This window comes from Ipomoea nil, unplaced genomic scaffold (assembly GCF_001879475.1).
Source record: "Ipomoea nil cultivar Tokyo-kokei standard unplaced genomic scaffold, Asagao_1.1 scaffold1014, whole genome shotgun sequence".
NCBI classification, from domain to species: Eukaryota; Viridiplantae; Streptophyta; class Magnoliopsida; order Solanales; family Convolvulaceae; genus Ipomoea; species Ipomoea nil.
In genome coordinates this window covers 1-16627 of record NW_017617442.1, presented here as the reverse complement: position 1 = coordinate 16627, position 16627 = coordinate 1, and the positions used below count along the sequence as shown (strand labels likewise).

At 35.9% G+C, this 16627-nt stretch overlaps 19 non-coding genes across 19 annotated transcripts; 9 read left to right on the top strand and 10 right to left on the bottom strand.

Moving 5' to 3' along the window:
* The first annotated feature begins 16 nt into the window (after window positions 1–16).
* Window positions 17–101, top strand: TRNAM-CAU. The gene is given in 2 exon segments: window positions 17–54; window positions 66–101. It is a non-coding gene; the product is annotated as a tRNA-Met (tRNA).
* Window positions 102–170: 69 nt separating this feature from the next.
* Window positions 171–243, bottom strand: TRNAE-CUC. Its single transcript has one exon. It is a non-coding gene; the product is annotated as a tRNA-Glu (tRNA).
* A 960-nt stretch (window positions 244–1203) lies between these two features.
* TRNAM-CAU lies at window positions 1204–1288 on the top strand. Its single transcript is given in 2 exon segments — window positions 1204–1241; window positions 1253–1288. It is a non-coding gene; the product is annotated as a tRNA-Met (tRNA).
* A 1101-nt stretch (window positions 1289–2389) lies between these two features.
* On the top strand, window positions 2390–2474 carry TRNAM-CAU. The gene is given in 2 exon segments: window positions 2390–2427; window positions 2439–2474. It is a non-coding gene; the product is annotated as a tRNA-Met (tRNA).
* Window positions 2475–2543: 69 nt separating this feature from the next.
* TRNAE-CUC lies at window positions 2544–2616 on the bottom strand. Its single transcript has one exon. It is a non-coding gene; the product is annotated as a tRNA-Glu (tRNA).
* A 960-nt stretch (window positions 2617–3576) lies between these two features.
* TRNAM-CAU lies at window positions 3577–3661 on the top strand. Its single transcript is given in 2 exon segments — window positions 3577–3614; window positions 3626–3661. It is a non-coding gene; the product is annotated as a tRNA-Met (tRNA).
* Window positions 3662–3730: 69 nt separating this feature from the next.
* On the bottom strand, window positions 3731–3803 carry TRNAE-CUC. Its single transcript has one exon. It is a non-coding gene; the product is annotated as a tRNA-Glu (tRNA).
* A 960-nt stretch (window positions 3804–4763) lies between these two features.
* TRNAM-CAU lies at window positions 4764–4848 on the top strand. The gene is given in 2 exon segments: window positions 4764–4801; window positions 4813–4848. It is a non-coding gene; the product is annotated as a tRNA-Met (tRNA).
* A 69-nt stretch (window positions 4849–4917) lies between these two features.
* On the bottom strand, window positions 4918–4990 carry TRNAE-CUC. The gene has a single exon. It is a non-coding gene; the product is annotated as a tRNA-Glu (tRNA).
* Window positions 4991–5948: 958 nt separating this feature from the next.
* Window positions 5949–6033, top strand: TRNAM-CAU. The gene is given in 2 exon segments: window positions 5949–5986; window positions 5998–6033. It is a non-coding gene; the product is annotated as a tRNA-Met (tRNA).
* Window positions 6034–6102: 69 nt separating this feature from the next.
* Window positions 6103–6175, bottom strand: TRNAE-CUC. The gene has a single exon. It is a non-coding gene; the product is annotated as a tRNA-Glu (tRNA).
* A 1112-nt stretch (window positions 6176–7287) lies between these two features.
* TRNAE-CUC lies at window positions 7288–7360 on the bottom strand. Its single transcript has one exon. It is a non-coding gene; the product is annotated as a tRNA-Glu (tRNA).
* A 959-nt stretch (window positions 7361–8319) lies between these two features.
* On the top strand, window positions 8320–8404 carry TRNAM-CAU. Its single transcript is given in 2 exon segments — window positions 8320–8357; window positions 8369–8404. It is a non-coding gene; the product is annotated as a tRNA-Met (tRNA).
* Window positions 8405–8473: 69 nt separating this feature from the next.
* TRNAE-CUC lies at window positions 8474–8546 on the bottom strand. Its single transcript has one exon. It is a non-coding gene; the product is annotated as a tRNA-Glu (tRNA).
* A 979-nt stretch (window positions 8547–9525) lies between these two features.
* TRNAE-CUC lies at window positions 9526–9598 on the bottom strand. The gene has a single exon. It is a non-coding gene; the product is annotated as a tRNA-Glu (tRNA).
* Window positions 9599–13792: 4194 nt separating this feature from the next.
* Window positions 13793–13877, top strand: TRNAM-CAU. Its single transcript is given in 2 exon segments — window positions 13793–13830; window positions 13842–13877. It is a non-coding gene; the product is annotated as a tRNA-Met (tRNA).
* A 1077-nt stretch (window positions 13878–14954) lies between these two features.
* TRNAM-CAU lies at window positions 14955–15039 on the top strand. The gene is given in 2 exon segments: window positions 14955–14992; window positions 15004–15039. It is a non-coding gene; the product is annotated as a tRNA-Met (tRNA).
* A 67-nt stretch (window positions 15040–15106) lies between these two features.
* TRNAE-CUC lies at window positions 15107–15179 on the bottom strand. The gene has a single exon. It is a non-coding gene; the product is annotated as a tRNA-Glu (tRNA).
* A 1107-nt stretch (window positions 15180–16286) lies between these two features.
* On the bottom strand, window positions 16287–16359 carry TRNAE-CUC. Its single transcript has one exon. It is a non-coding gene; the product is annotated as a tRNA-Glu (tRNA).
* Between the last annotated feature and the right edge of the window lie 268 nt (window positions 16360–16627).

The following is a 16627-nucleotide window of genomic DNA, read 5'->3' as shown; positions in this document are numbered from 1 at the left end:
TGCCACGTATCAACGTGGGGTGGTGGCGCAGTTGGCTAGCGCGTAGGTCTCATAGCTTCTGAGTGATCCTGAGGTCGAGAGTTCGAGCCTCTCTCACCCCATATTCTAAAATGTGGTTTTTCCCCTCGCCGTGAACTAGCAGTGCAAAAAATAAAAGAACAAAAAATAGTTTCCGTTGCCGGGAATTGAACCCGGGTCTCTCGGGTGAGAGCCGAGTATCCTAACCAACTAGACTACAACGGATTCATTGTTCCACTTTTTCATCTTCTGAATATCGGCAAAATTTGACTGTGGACCTTGGTCCACACAGCTGTGTGGACCATTGTCCAAAACGGAGTCGTTTCTTTTAATGAAAATAAACGGCACCGCACCCGTTCTGTGTAATTAGTTCGGTTTGTATAACATATCCAGTTTCATTTTATTTATATTGTAGTTTCATATCAGCACAACTAAAGTTTCATTTTGTTTCAACTGCAGTTCCATTCGACATTATATGTACAATAGTCTTATTACAATGAGACTTGTTATTGAATTCTATTTTATACTCACTGTAGTATTGTTACAACACCACTAAATTATAATTCTAATTCAACTACGATTTCATTTTATATACACTGTAGTTTCATTAAAACACAACTAAAGTATCATTTTGATATAACCACAGTCTCATTTGACAATATAACACTCAATACGTGAGACATGTTATTCAGTTTCCTTTTATACATGCTGTAGTTTCATTTCAGCAAAACTAAAGTATCATTTCAATTCAAATACAATTCTATTTGACAATATACACTCAATATGTGAGACATGCTATTCAATTTCATTTTATACATACTGCAGTTTCGTTTCAACACAACTAAAGTATCATTTCAATTCAATTACATTTTCATTTGACAATATATGCGAGACAAATTATTCAGTTTAATTTGAAACACACTGTAGTTTCATTTTATTATAAACACACAAAAAATACGAGATCTGTTAAAATTTAACGGCGGTAATTCTTTACTTAAAGACACGACGCCATTTTCGGAACGTGGTCCACTCAACTGTGTGGACCATGGTCCACGGTATAACAATCGTCTTTGCACACCATTGATCTTGCATTATCTAGTGGCCTACAATTCCTTAACACAAATGCACTGGTAATTTAAAAAAGGAACGTACGGGGACGTAATGGTCATTGCCACGTATCAACGTGGGGTGGTGGCGCAGTTGGCTAGCGCGTAGGTCTCATAGCTTCTGAGTGATCCTGAGGTCGAGAGTTCGAGCCTCTCTCACCCCATATTCTAAAATGTGGTTTTTCCCCTCGCCGTGAACTAGCAGTGCAAAAAATAAAAGAACAAAAAATAGTTTCCGTTGCCGGGAATTGAACCCGGGTCTCTCGGTGAGAGCCGAGTATCCTAACCAACTAGACTACAACGGATTCATTGTTCCACTTTTTCATCTTCTGAATATCGGCAAAATTTGACTGTGGACCTTGGTCCACACAGCTGTGTGGACCATTGTCCAAAACGGAGTCGTTTCTTTTAATGAAAATAAACGGCACCGCACCCGTTCTGTGTAATTAGTTCGGTTTGTATAACATATCCAGTTTCATTTTATTTATATTGTAGTTTCATATCAGCACAACTAAAGTTTCATTTTGTTTCAACTGCAGTTCCATTCGACATTATATGTACAATAGTCTTATTACAATGAGACTTGTTATTGAATTCTATTTTATACTCACTGTAGTATTGTTACAACACCACTAAATTATAATTCTAATTCAACTACGATTTCATTTTATATACACTGTAGTTTCATTAAAACACAACTAAAGTATCATTTTGATATAACCACAGTCTCATTTGACAATATAACACTCAATACGTGAGACATGTTATTCAGTTTCCTTTTATACATGCTGTAGTTTCATTTCAGCAAAACTAAAGTATCATTTCAATTCAAATACAATTCTATTTGACAATATACACTCAATATGTGAGACATGCTATTCAATTTCATTTTATACATACTGCAGTTTCGTTTCAACACAACTAAAGTATCATTTCAATTCAATTACATTTTCATTTGACAATATATGCGAGACAAATTATTCAGTTTAATTTGAAACACACTGTAGTTTCATTTTATTATAAACACACAAAAAATACGAGATCTGTTAAAATTTAACGGCGGTAATTCTTTACTTAAAGACACGACGCCATTTTCGGAACGTGGTCCACTCAACTGTGTGGACCATGGTCCACGGTATAACAATCGTCTTTGCACACCATTGATCTTGCATTATCTAGTGGCCTACAATTCCTTAACACAAATGCACTGGTAATTTAAAAAAGGAACGTACGGGGACGTAATGGTCATTGCCACGTATCAACGTGGGGTGGTGGCGCAGTTGGCTAGCGCGTAGGTCTCATAGCTTCTGAGTGATCCTGAGGTCGAGAGTTCGAGCCTCTCTCACCCCATATTCTAAAATGTGGTTTTTCCCCTCGCCGTGAACTAGCAGTGCAAAAAATAAAAGAACAAAAAATAGTTTCCGTTGCCGGGAATTGAACCCGGGTCTCTCGGGTGAGAGCCGAGTATCCTAACCAACTAGACTACAACGGATTCATTGTTCCACTTTTTCATCTTCTGAATATCGGCAAAATTTGACTGTGGACCTTGGTCCACACAGCTGTGTGGACCATTGTCCAAAACGGAGTCGTTTCTTTTAATGAAAATAAACGGCACCGCACCCGTTCTGTGTAATTAGTTCGGTTTGTATAACATATCCAGTTTCATTTTATTTATATTGTAGTTTCATATCAGCACAACTAAAGTTTCATTTTGTTTCAACTGCAGTTCCATTCGACATTATATGTACAATAGTCTTATTACAATGAGACTTGTTATTGAATTCTATTTTATACTCACTGTAGTATTGTTACAACACCACTAAATTATAATTCTAATTCAACTACGATTTCATTTTATATACACTGTAGTTTCATTAAAACACAACTAAAGTATCATTTTGATATAACCACAGTCTCATTTGACAATATAACACTCAATACGTGAGACATGTTATTCAGTTTCCTTTTATACATGCTGTAGTTTCATTTCAGCAAAACTAAAGTATCATTTCAATTCAAATACAATTCTATTTGACAATATACACTCAATATGTGAGACATGCTATTCAATTTCATTTTATACATACTGCAGTTTCGTTTCAACACAACTAAAGTATCATTTCAATTCAATTACATTTTCATTTGACAATATATGCGAGACAAATTATTCAGTTTAATTTGAAACACACTGTAGTTTCATTTTATTATAAACACACAAAAAATACGAGATCTGTTAAAATTTAACGGCGGTAATTCTTTACTTAAAGACACGACGCCATTTTCGGAACGTGGTCCACTCAACTGTGTGGACCATGGTCCACGGTATAACAATCGTCTTTGCACACCATTGATCTTGCATTATCTAGTGGCCTACAATTCCTTAACACAAATGCACTGGTAATTTAAAAAAGGAACGTACGGGGACGTAATGGTCATTGCCACGTATCAACGTGGGGTGGTGGCGCAGTTGGCTAGCGCGTAGGTCTCATAGCTTCTGAGTGATCCTGAGGTCGAGAGTTCGAGCCTCTCTCACCCCATATTCTAAAATGTGGTTTTTCCCCTCGCCGTGAACTAGCAGTGCAAAAAATAAAAGAACAAAAAATAGTTTCCGTTGCCGGGAATTGAACCCGGGTCTCTCGGGTGAGAGCCGAGTATCCTAACCAACTAGACTACAACGGATTCATTGTTCCACTTTTTCATCTTCTGAATATCGGCAAAATTTGACTGTGGACCTTGGTCCACACAGCTGTGTGGACCATTGTCCAAAACGGAGTCGTTTCTTTTAATGAAAATAAACGGCACCGCACCCGTTCTGTGTAATTAGTTCGGTTTGTATAACATATCCAGTTTCATTTTATTTATATTGTAGTTTCATATCAGCACAACTAAAGTTTCATTTTGTTTCAACTGCAGTTCCATTCGACATTATATGTACAATAGTCTTATTACAATGAGACTTGTTATTGAATTCTATTTTATACTCACTGTAGTATTGTTACAACACCACTAAATTATAATTCTAATTCAACTACGATTTCATTTTATATACACTGTAGTTTCATTAAAACACAACTAAAGTATCATTTTGATATAACCACAGTCTCATTTGACAATATAACACTCAATACGTGAGACATGTTATTCAGTTTCCTTTTATACATGCTGTAGTTTCATTTCAGCAAAACTAAAGTATCATTTCAATTCAAATACAATTCTATTTGACAATATACACTCAATATGTGAGACATGCTATTCAATTTCATTTTATACATACTGCAGTTTCGTTTCAACACAACTAAAGTATCATTTCAATTCAATTACATTTTCATTTGACAATATATGCGAGACAAATTATTCAGTTTAATTTGAAACACACTGTAGTTTCATTTTATTATAAACACACAAAAAATACGAGATCTGTTAAAATTTAACGGCGGTAATTCTTTACTTAAAGACACGACGCCATTTTCGGAACGTGGTCCACTCAACTGTGTGGACCATGGTCCACGGTATAACAATCGTCTTTGCACACCATTGATCTTGCATTATCTAGTGGCCTACAATTCCTTAACACAAATGCACTGGTAATTTAAAAAAGGAACGTACGGGGACGTAATGGTCATTGCCACGTATCAACGTGGGGTGGTGGCGCAGTTGGCTAGCGCGTAGGTCTCATAGCTTCTGAGTGATCCTGAGGTCGAGAGTTCGAGCCTCTCTCACCCCATATTCCAAAATGTGGTTTTTCCCCTCGCCGTGAACTAGCAGTGCAAAAAATAAAAGAACAAAAAATAGTTTCCGTTGCCGGGAATTGAACCCGGGTCTCTCAGGTGAGAGCCGAGTATCCTAACCAACTAGACTACAACGATTCATTGTTCCACTTTTTCATCTTCTGAATATCGGCAAAATTTGACTGTGGACCTTGGTCCCACAGCTGTGTGGACCATTGTCCAAAACGGAGTCGTTTCTTTTAATGAAAATAAACGGCACCGCACCCGTTCTGTGTAATTAGTTCGGTTTGTATAACATATCCAGTTTCATTTTATTTATATTGTAGTTTCATATCAGCACAACTAAAGTTTCATTTTGTTTCAACTGCAGTTCCATTCGACATTATATGTACAATAGTCTTATTACAATGAGACTTGTTATTGAATTCTATTTTATACTCACTGTAGTATTGTTACAACACCACTAAATTATAATTCTAATTCAACTACGATTTCATTTTATATACACTGTAGTTTCATTAAAACACAACTAAAGTATCATTTTGATATAACCACAGTCTCATTTGACAATATAACACTCAATACGTGAGACATGTTATTCAGTTTCCTTTTATACATGCTGTAGTTTCATTTCAGCAAAACTAAAGTATCATTTCAATTCAAATACAATTCTATTTGACAATATACACTCAATATGTGAGACATGCTATTCAATTTCATTTTATACATACTGCAGTTTCGTTTCAACACAACTAAAGTATCATTTCAATTCAATTACATTTTCATTTGACAATATATGCGAGACAAATTATTCAGTTTAATTTGAAACACACTGTAGTTTCATTTTATTATAAACACACAAAAAATACGAGATCTGTTAAAATTTAACGGCGGTAATTCTTTACTTAAAGACACGACGCCATTTTCGGAACATGGTCCACTCAACTGTGTGGACCATGGTCCACGGTATAACAATCGTCTTTGCACACCATTGATCTTGCATTATCTAGTGGCCTACAATTCCTTAACACAAATGCACTGGTAATTTAAAAAAGGAACGTACGGGGACGTAATGGTCATTGCCACGTATCAACGTGGGGTGGTGGCGCAGTTGGCTAGCGCGTAGGTCTCATAGCTTCTGAGTGATCCTGAGGTCGAGAGTTCGAGCCTCTCTCATCCCATATTCCAAAATGTGGTTTTTCCCCTCGCCGTGAACTAGCAGTGCAAAAAATAAAAGAACAAAAAATAGTTTCCATTATCCGGAATTGAACCCGGGTCTCTTGGGTGAGAGCCGAGTATCCTAACCAACTAGACTACAACGGATTCATTGTTCCACTTTTTCATCTTCTGAATATCGGCAAAATTTGACTGTGGACCTTGGTCCACACAGCTGTGTGGACCATTGTCCAAAACGGAGTCGTTTCTTTTAATGAAAATAAACGGCACCGCACCCGTTCTGTGTAATTAGTTCGGTTTGTATAACATATCCAGTTTAATTTTATTTATATTGTAGTTTCATATCAGCACAACTAAAGTTTCATTTTGTTTCAACTGCAGTTCCATTCGACATTATATGTACAATAGTCTTATTACAATGAGACTTGTTATTGAATTCTATTTTATACTCACTGTAGTCTTGTTACAACACCATTAAATTATAATTCTAATTCAACTACGATTTCATTTTATATACACTGTAGTTTCATTAAAACACAACTAAAGTATCATTTTGATATAACCACAGTCTCATTTGACAATATAACACTCAATACGTGAGACATGTTATTCAGTTTCTTTTTATACATACTGTAGTTTCATTTCAGCAAAACTAAAGTATCATTTCAATTCAAATACAATTCTATTTGACAATATACACTCAATATGTGAGACATGCTATTCAATTTCATTTTGTACATGCTGTAGTTTCGTTTCAACACAACTAAAGTATCATTTCAATTCAATTACATTTTCATTTGAAAATATATGCGAGACAAATTATTCAGTTTAATTTGAAACACACTGTAGTTTCATTTTATTATAAACACACAAAAAATACGAGAACTGTTAAAATTTAACGGCGGTAATTCTTTACTTAAAGACACGACGCCATTTTCGGAACATGGTCCACTCAACTGTGTGGACCATGGTCCACGGTATAACAATCGTCTTTGCACACCATTGATCTTGCATTATCTAGTGGCTTACAATTCCTTAACACAAATGCACTGGTAATTAAAAAAGGAACGTACGGGGACGTAATGGTCATTGCCACGTATCAACGTGGGGTGGTGGCGCAGTTGGCTAGCGCGTAGGTCTCAGAGCTTCTGAGTGATCTTGAGGTCGAGAGTTTGAGCCTCTCTCACCCCATATTCCACAATGTGGTTTTTCCCCTCGCGTGAACTTGGAGTGCAAAAAATAAAAGAACAAAAAATAGTTTCCGTTGCCGGGAATTGTACCCGGGTCTCTCAGGTGAGAGCCGAGTATCCTAACCAACTAGACTACAACAGATTCATTGTTCCACTTTTCATCTTCTGAATATCGGCAAAATTTGACTGTGGACCTTGGTCCGCACAGCTCTGTGGACCATTGTCCAAAACGGAGTCGTTTCTTTTAATGAAAATAAACGGCACCGCACCCGTTCTGTGTAATTAGTTCGGTTTGTATAACATATCCAGTTTCATTTTATTTATATTGTAGTTTCATATCAGCACAACTAAAGTTTCATTTTGTTTCAACTGCAGTTCCATTCGACATTATATGTACAATAGTCTTATTACAATGAGACATGTTATTGAATTCTATTTTATACTCACTGTAGTCTTGTTACAACACCACTAAATTATAATTCTAATTCAACTACGATTTCATTTTATATGCACTGTAGTTTCATTAAAACACAACTAAAGTATCATTTTAATATAACCACAGTCTCATTTGACAATATAACACTCAATACGTGAGACATGTTATTCAGTTTCTTTTTATACATGCTGTAGTTTCATTTCAGCAAAACTAAAGTATCATTTCAATTCAAATACAATTCTATTTGACAATATACACTCAATATGAGAGACATGCTATTCAATTTCATTTTATACATACTGCAGTTTCGTTTCAACACAACTAAAGTATCATTTCAATTCAATTACATTTTCATTTGACAATATATGCGAGACAAATTATTCAGTTTAATTTGAAACACACTGTAGTTTCATTTTATTATAAACACACAAAAAATACGAGATCTGTTAAAATTTAACGGCGGTAATTCTTTACTTAAAGACACGACGCCATTTTCGGAACATGGTCCACTCAACTGTGTGGACCATGGTCCACGGTATAACAATCGTCTTTGCACACCATTGATCTTGCATTATCTAGTGGCCTACAATTCCTTAACACAAATGCACTGGTAATTTAAAAAAGGAACGTACGGGGACGTAATGGTCATTGCCACGTATCAACGTGGGGTGGTGGCGCAGTTGGCTAGCGCGTAGGTCTCATAGCTTCTGAGTGATCCTGAGGTCGAGAGTTCGAGCCTCTCTCACCCCATATTCCAAAATGTGGTTTTTCCCCTCGCCGTGTACTAGCAGTGCAAAAAATAAAAGAACAAAAAATAGTTTCCGTTGTCAGGAATTGAACCCGGGTCTCTCGGGTGAGAACCGAGTATCCTAACCAACTAGACTACAACGGATTCATTGTTACACTTTTTCATCTTCTGAATATCGGCAAAATTTGACTGTGGACCTTGGTCCACACAGCTGTGTGGACCATTGTCCAAAACGGAGTCGTTTCTTTTAATGAAAATAAACGGCACCGCACCCGTTCTGTGTAATTAGTTCGGTTTGTATAACATATCCAGTTTCATTTTATTTATATTGTAGTTTCATATCAGCACAACTAAAGTTTCATTTTGTTTCAACTGCAGTTCCATTCGACATTATATGTACAATAGTCTTATTACAATGAGACTTGTTATTGAATTCTATTTTATACTCACTGTAGTCTTGTTACAACACCACTAAATTATAATTCTAATTCAACTACGATTTCATTTTATATACACTGTAGTTTCATTAAAACACAACTAAAGTATCATTTTGATATAACCACAGTCTCATTTGACAATATAACACTCAATACATGAGACATGCTATTCAATTTCATTTTATACATACTGCAGTTTCGTTTCAACACAACTAAAGTATCATTTCAATTCAATTACATTTTCATTTGACAATATATGCGAGACAAATTATTCAGTTTAATTTGAAACACACTGTAGTTTCATTTTATTATAAACACACAAAGATTACGAGATCTGTTAAAATTTAACGGTGGTAATTCTTTACTTAAAGACACGACGCCATTTTCGGAACATGGTCCACGGTATAACAATCGTCTTCGCACACCCTTGATCTTGCATTATCTAGTGGCCTACAATTCCTTAACACAAATGCACTGGTAATTTAAAAAAGGAACGTACGGGGACGTAATGGTCATTGCCACGTATCAACGTGGGGTGGTGGCGCAGTTGGCTAGCCCGTAGGTCTCATTGCTTTTGAGTGATCTTGAGGTCGAGAGTTCGAGCCTCTCTCACCCCATATTCCACAATGTGGTTTTTCCCCTCGCCGTGAACTAGCAGTGCAAAAAATAAAAGAACAAAAAATAGTTTCCGTTGCCGGGAATTGAACCCGGGTCTCTCAGGTGAGAGCCGAGTATCCTAACCAACTAGACTACAACGGATTCATTGTTCCACTTTTTCATCTTCTGAATATCGGCAAAATTTGACTGTGGACCATTGTCCAAAACGGAGTCGTTTCTTTTAATGAAAATAAACGGCACCGCACCCGTTCTGTGTAATTAGTTCGGTTTGTATAACATATCCAGTTTCATTTTATTTATATTGTAATTTCATATCAGCACAACTAAAGTTTCATTTTGTTTCAACTGCAGTTCCATTCGACATTATATGTACAATAGTCTTATTACAATGAGACTTGTTATTGAATTCTATTTTATACTCACTGTAGTCCTGTTACAACACCACTAAATTATAATTCTAATTCAACTACGATTTCATTTTATATACACTGTAGTTTCATTAAAATACAACTAAAGTATCATTTTTATATAACAACAGTCTCATTTGACAATATAACACTCAATACGTGAGACATGTTATTCAGTTTCTTTTTATACATACTGTAATTTCATTTCAGCAAAACTAAAGTAGCATTTCAATTCAAATACAATTCTATTTGACAATATACACTCAATATGTGAGACATGCTATTCAATTTCATTTTATACATACTGCAGTTTCGTTTCAACACAACTAAAGTATCATTTCAATTCAATTACATTTTCATTTGACAATATATGCGAGACAAATTATTCAGTTTAATTTGAAACACACTGTAGTTTCATTTTATTATAAACACACAAAAAATACGAGATCTGTTAAAATTTAACGGCCGGTAATTCTTTACTTAAAGACACGACGCCATTTTCGGAACATGGTCCACTCAACTGTGTGGACCATGGTCCACGGTATAACAATCGTCTTTGCACACCATTGATCTTGCATTATCTAGTGGCCTAAATTCCTTAACACAAATGCAATGGTAATTTAAAAAAGGAATGTACGGGGACGTAATGGTCATTGCCACGTATCAACGTGGGGTGGTGGCGCAGTTGGCTAGCGCGTAGGTCTCATAGCTTCGGAGTGATCCTGAGGTCGAGACTTTGAGCCTCTCTCACCCCATATTACACAATGTGGTTTTTCCCCTCGCCGTGAACTAGCAGTGCAAAAAATAAAAGAACAAATAATAGTTTCTGTTGCCGGGGAATTGAACCCGGGTCTCTCGAGTGAGAGCCGAGTATCCTAACCAACTAGACTTCAACGGATTCATTGTTCCACTTTTTCATATTCTGAATATCAGCAAAATTTGACTGTGGACCTTGGTCCACACAGCTGTGTGGACCATTGTCCAAAACGGAGTCGTTTCTTTTAATGAAAATAAACGGCACCGCACCCGTTCTGTGTAATTAGTTCGGTTTGTATAACATATCCAGTTTCATTTTATTTATATTGTAGTTTCATATCAGCACAACTAAAGTTTCATTTTGTTTCAACTGCAGTTCCATTCGACATTATATGTACAATAGTCTTATTACAATGAGACTTGTTATTGAATTCTATTTTATACTCACTGTAGTCTTGTTACAACACCACTAAATTATAATTCTAATATCAACTACGATTTCATTTTATATACACTGTAGTTTCATTAAAACACAACTAAAGTATCATTTTGATATAACCACAGTCTCATTTGACAATATAACACTCAATACATGAGACATGCTATTCAATTTCATTTTATACATACTGCAGTTTCGTTTCAACACAACTAAAGTATCATTTCAATTCAATTACATTTTCATTTGACAATATATGCGAGACAAATTATTCAGTTTAATTTGAAACACACTGTAGTTTCATTTTATTATAAACACACAAAGATTACGGAGATCTGTTAAAATTTAACGGTGGTAATTCTTTACTTAAAGACATCGACGCCATTTTCGGAACATGGTCCACGGTATAACAATCGTCTTCGCACACCCTTGATCTTGCATTATCTAGTGCCTACAATTCCTTAACACAAATGCACTGGTAATTTAAAAAAGGAACGTACGGGACGTAATGGTCATTGCCACGTATCAACGTGGGGTGGTGCGCAGTTGGCTTAGCCCGTAGGTCTCATTGCTTTTGAGTGATCTTGAGGTCGAGAGTCGAGCCTCTCTCACCCCATATTCCACAATGTGGTTTTTCCCCTCGCCGTGAACTAGCAGTGCAAAAAATAAAAGAACAAAAAATAGTTTCCGTTGCGGGAATTGAACCCGGGTCTCTCAGGTGTGAGAGCCGAGTATCCTAACAACTAGACTACAACGGATTCATTGTTCCACTTTTCATCTTCTGAATATCGGCAAAATTTGACTGTGGACCATTGTCCAAAACGGAGTCGTTTCTTTTAATGAAAATAAACGGCACCGCACCCGTTCTGTGTAATTAGTTTCGGTTTGTATAACATATCCAGTTTCATTTTATTTATATTGTAATTTCATATCAGCACAACTAAAGTTTCATTTTGTTTCAACTGCAGTTCCATTCGACATTATATGTACAATAGTCTTATTACAATGAGACTTGTTATTGAATTCTATTTTATACTCACTGTAGTCCTGTTACAACACACTAAATTATAATTCTAATTCAACTACGATTTCATTTTATATACACTGTAGTTTCATTAAAACACAACTAAAGTATCATTTTGATATAACCACAGTCTCATTTGACAATATAACACTCAATACGTGAGACATGTTATTCAGTTTCTTTTTATACATGCTGTAGTTTCATTTCAGCAAAACTAAAGTATCATTTCAATTCAAATACAATTCTATTTGACAATATACACTCAATATGTGAGACATGCTATTCAATTTCATTTTATACATACTGCAGTTTCGTTTCAACACAACTAAAGTATCATTTCAATTCAATTACATTTTCATTTGACAATATATGCGAGACAAATTATTCAGTTTAATTTGAAACACACTGTAGTTTCATTTTATTATAAACACACAAAAAATACGAGATCTGTTAAAATTTAACGGCGGTAATTCTTTACTTAAAGACACGACGCCATTTTCGGAACATGGTCCACTCAACTGTGTGGACCATGGTCCACGGTATAACAATCGTCTTTGCACACCATTGATCTTGCATTATCTAGTGGCCTACAATTCCTTAACACAAATGCACTGGTAATTTAAAAAAGGAACGTACGGGGACGTAATGGTCATTGCCACGTATCAACGTGGGGTGGTGGCGCAGTTGGCTAGCGCGTAGGTCTCATAGCTTCTGAGTGATCCTGAGGTCGAGAGTTTGAGCCTCTCTCACCCCATATTCCAAAATGTGGTTTTTCCCCTCGCCGTGAACTAGCAGTGCAAAAAATAAAAGAACAAAAATATTTCCGTTGCCGGAATTGAACCCGGGTCTCTCGGTGAGAGCCGAGTATCCTAACCAACTAGACTACAACGGATTCATTGTTCCACTTTTTCATCTTCTGAATATCGGCAAAATTTGACTGTGGACCTTGGTCCACACAGCTGTGTGGACCATTGTCCAAAACGGTCGTTTCTTTTAATGAAAATAAACGGCACCGCACCCGTTCTGTGTAATTAGTTCGGTTTGTATAACATATCCAGTTTCATTTTATTTATATTGTAGTTTCATATCAGCACAACTAAAGTTTCATTTTGTTTCAACTGCAGTTCCATTCGACATTATATGTACAATAGTCTTATTACAATGAGACTTGTTATTGAATTCTATTTTATACTCACTGTAGTATTGTTACAACACCACTAAATTATAATTCTAATTCAACTACGATTTCATTTTATATACACTGTAGTTTCATTAAAACACAACTAAAGTATCATTTTGATATAACCACAGTCTCATTTGACAATATAACACTCAATACATGAGACATGTATTCAATTTCATTTTATACATACTGCAGTTTCGTTTCAACACAACTAAAGTATCATTTCAATTCAATTACATTTTCATTTGACAATATATGCGAGACAAATTATTCAGTTTAATTTGAAACACACTGTAGTTTCATTTTATTATAAACACACAAAAAATACGAGATCTGTTAAAATTTAACGGGTAATTCTTTACTTAAAGACACGACGCCATTTTCGGAACATGGTCCACGGTATAACAATCGTCTTTGCACACCATTGATCTTGCATTATCTAGTGGCCTACAATTCCTTAACACAAATGCACTGGTAATTTAAAAAAGGAACGTACGGGGACGTAATGGTCATTGCCACGTATCAACGTGGGGTGGTGGCGCAGTTGGCTAGCGCGTAGGTCTCATAGCTTCTGAGTGATCCTGAGGTCGAGAGTTCGAGCCTCTCTCACCCCATATTCCAAATGTGGTTTTTCCCCTCGCCGTGAACTAGCAGTGCAAAAAATAAAAGAACAAAAAAATATTTTCCGTTGCCGGGAATTGAACCCGGTCTCTCGGTGAGAGCCGAGTATCCTAACCAACTAGACTACAACGGATTCATTGTTTCCTTTTTCATCTTCTGAATATCGGCAAAATTTGACTGTGGACCATTGTGTCCCAAAACGGAGTCGTTTCTTTTAATGAAAATAAACGGCACCGCACCCGTTCTGTGTAATTAGTTCGGTTTGTATAACATATCCAGTTTCATTTTATTTATATTGTAGTTTCATATCAGCACAACTAAAGTTTCATTTTGTTTCAACTGCAGTTCCATTCGACATTATATGTACAATAGTCTTATTACAATGAGACTTGTTATTGAATTCTATTTTACTCACTGTAGTATTGTTACAACACCACTAAATTATAATTCTAATTCAACTACGATTTCATTTTATATACACTGTAGTTTCATTAAAACACAACTAAAGTATCATTTTGATATAACCACAGTCTCATTTGACAATATAACACTCAATACGTGAGACATGTTATTCAGTTTCTTTTTATACATGCTGTAGTTTCATTTCAGCAAAACTAAAGTATCATTTCAATTCAAATACAATTCTATTTGACAATATACACTCAATATGTGAGACATGCTATTCAATTTCATTTTATACATACTGCAGTTTCGTTTCAACACAACTAAAGTATCATTTCAATTCAATTACATTTTCATTTGACAATATATGCGAGACAAATTATTCAGTTTAATTTGAAACACACTGTAGTTTCATTTTATTATAAACACACAAAAAATACGAGATCTGTTAAAATTTAACGGCGGTAATTCTTTACTTAAAGACACGACGCCATTTTCGGAACATGGTCCACTCAACTGTGTGGACCATGGTCCACGGTATAACAATCGTCTTTGCACACCATTGATCTTGCATTATCTAGTGGCCTACAAATTCCTTAACACAAATGCACTGGTAATTTAAAAAAGGAACGTACGGGGACGTAATGGTCATTGCCACGTATCAACGTGGGGTGGTGGCGCAGTTGGCTAGCGCGTAGGTCTCATAGCTTCTGAGTGATCCTGAGGTCGAGAGTTCGAGCCTCTCTCACCCCATATTCACAATGTGGTTTTTCCCCTCGCCGTGAACTAGCAGTGCAAAAAATAAAAGAACAAAAATAGTTTCTGTTGCCGGGAATTGAACCCGGGTCTCTCGGGTGAGAGCCGAGTATCCTAACCAACTAGACTACAACGGATTCATTGTTCCACTTTTTCATCTTCTGAATATCGCAAAATTTGACTGTGGACCTTGGTCCACACAGCTGTGTGGACCATTGTCCAAAACGGAGTCGTTTCTTTTAATGAAAATAAACGGCACCGCACCCGTTCTGTGTAATTAGTTCGGTTTGTATAACATATCCAGTTTCATTTTATTTATATTGTAGTTTCATATCAGCACAACTAAAGTTTCATTTTGTTTCAACTGCAGTTCCATTCGACATTATATGTACAATAGTCTTATTACAATGAGACTTGTTATTGAATTCTATTTTATACTCACTGTAGTATTGTTACAACACCACTAAATTATAATTCTAATTCAACTACGATTTCATTTTATATACACTGTAGTTTCATTAAAACACAACTAAAGTATCATTTTGATATAACCACAGTCTCATTTGACAATATAACACTCAATACGTGAGACATGTTATTCAGTTTCTTTTTATACATGCTGTAGTTTCATTTCAGCAAAACTAAAGTATCATTTCAATTCAAATACAATTCTATTTGACAATATACACTCAATATGTGAGACATGCTATTCAATTTCATTTTATACATACTGCAGTTTCGTTTCAACACAACTAAAGTATCATTTCAATTCAATTACATTTTCATTTGACAATATATGCGAGACAAATTATTCAGTTTAATTTGAAACACACTGTAGTTTCATTTTATTATAACACACAAAAAATACGAGATCTGTTAAAATTTAACGGCGGTAATTCTTTACTTAAAGACACGACGCCATTTTCGGAACATGGTCCACTCAACTGTGTGGACCATGGTCCACGGTATAACAATCGTCTTTGCACACCATTGATCTTGCATTATCTAGTGGCCTACAATTCCTTAACACAAATGCACTGGTAATTTAAAAAAAGGAACGTACGGGGACGTAATGGTCATTGCCACGTATCAACGTGGGGTGGAGGCGCAGTTGGCTAGCGCGTAGGTCTCATAGCTTCTGAGTGATCCTGAGGTCGAGCCTTCTCTCTCACCCATATTCCAAATGTGGTTTTTCCCCTCGCCGTGAACTAGCAGTGCAAAAAAATAAAAGAACAAAAAATAGTTTCCGTTGCCGGGAATTGAACCCGAGTCTCTCGGGTGAGAGCCGAGTATCCTAACCAACTAGACTACAACGGATTCATTGTTCCACTTTTTCATCTTCTGAATATCGGCAAAATTTGACTGTGGACCCCAAAACGGAGTCGTTTCTTTAATGAAAATAAACGGCACCGCACCCGTTCTGTGTAATTAGTTCGGTTTGTATAACATATCCAGTTTCATTTTATTTATATTGTAGTTTCATATCAGCACAACTAAAGTTTCATTTTTGTTTCAACTGCAGTTCCATTCGACATTATATGTACAATAGTCTTATTACAATGAGACTTGTTATTGAATTCTATTT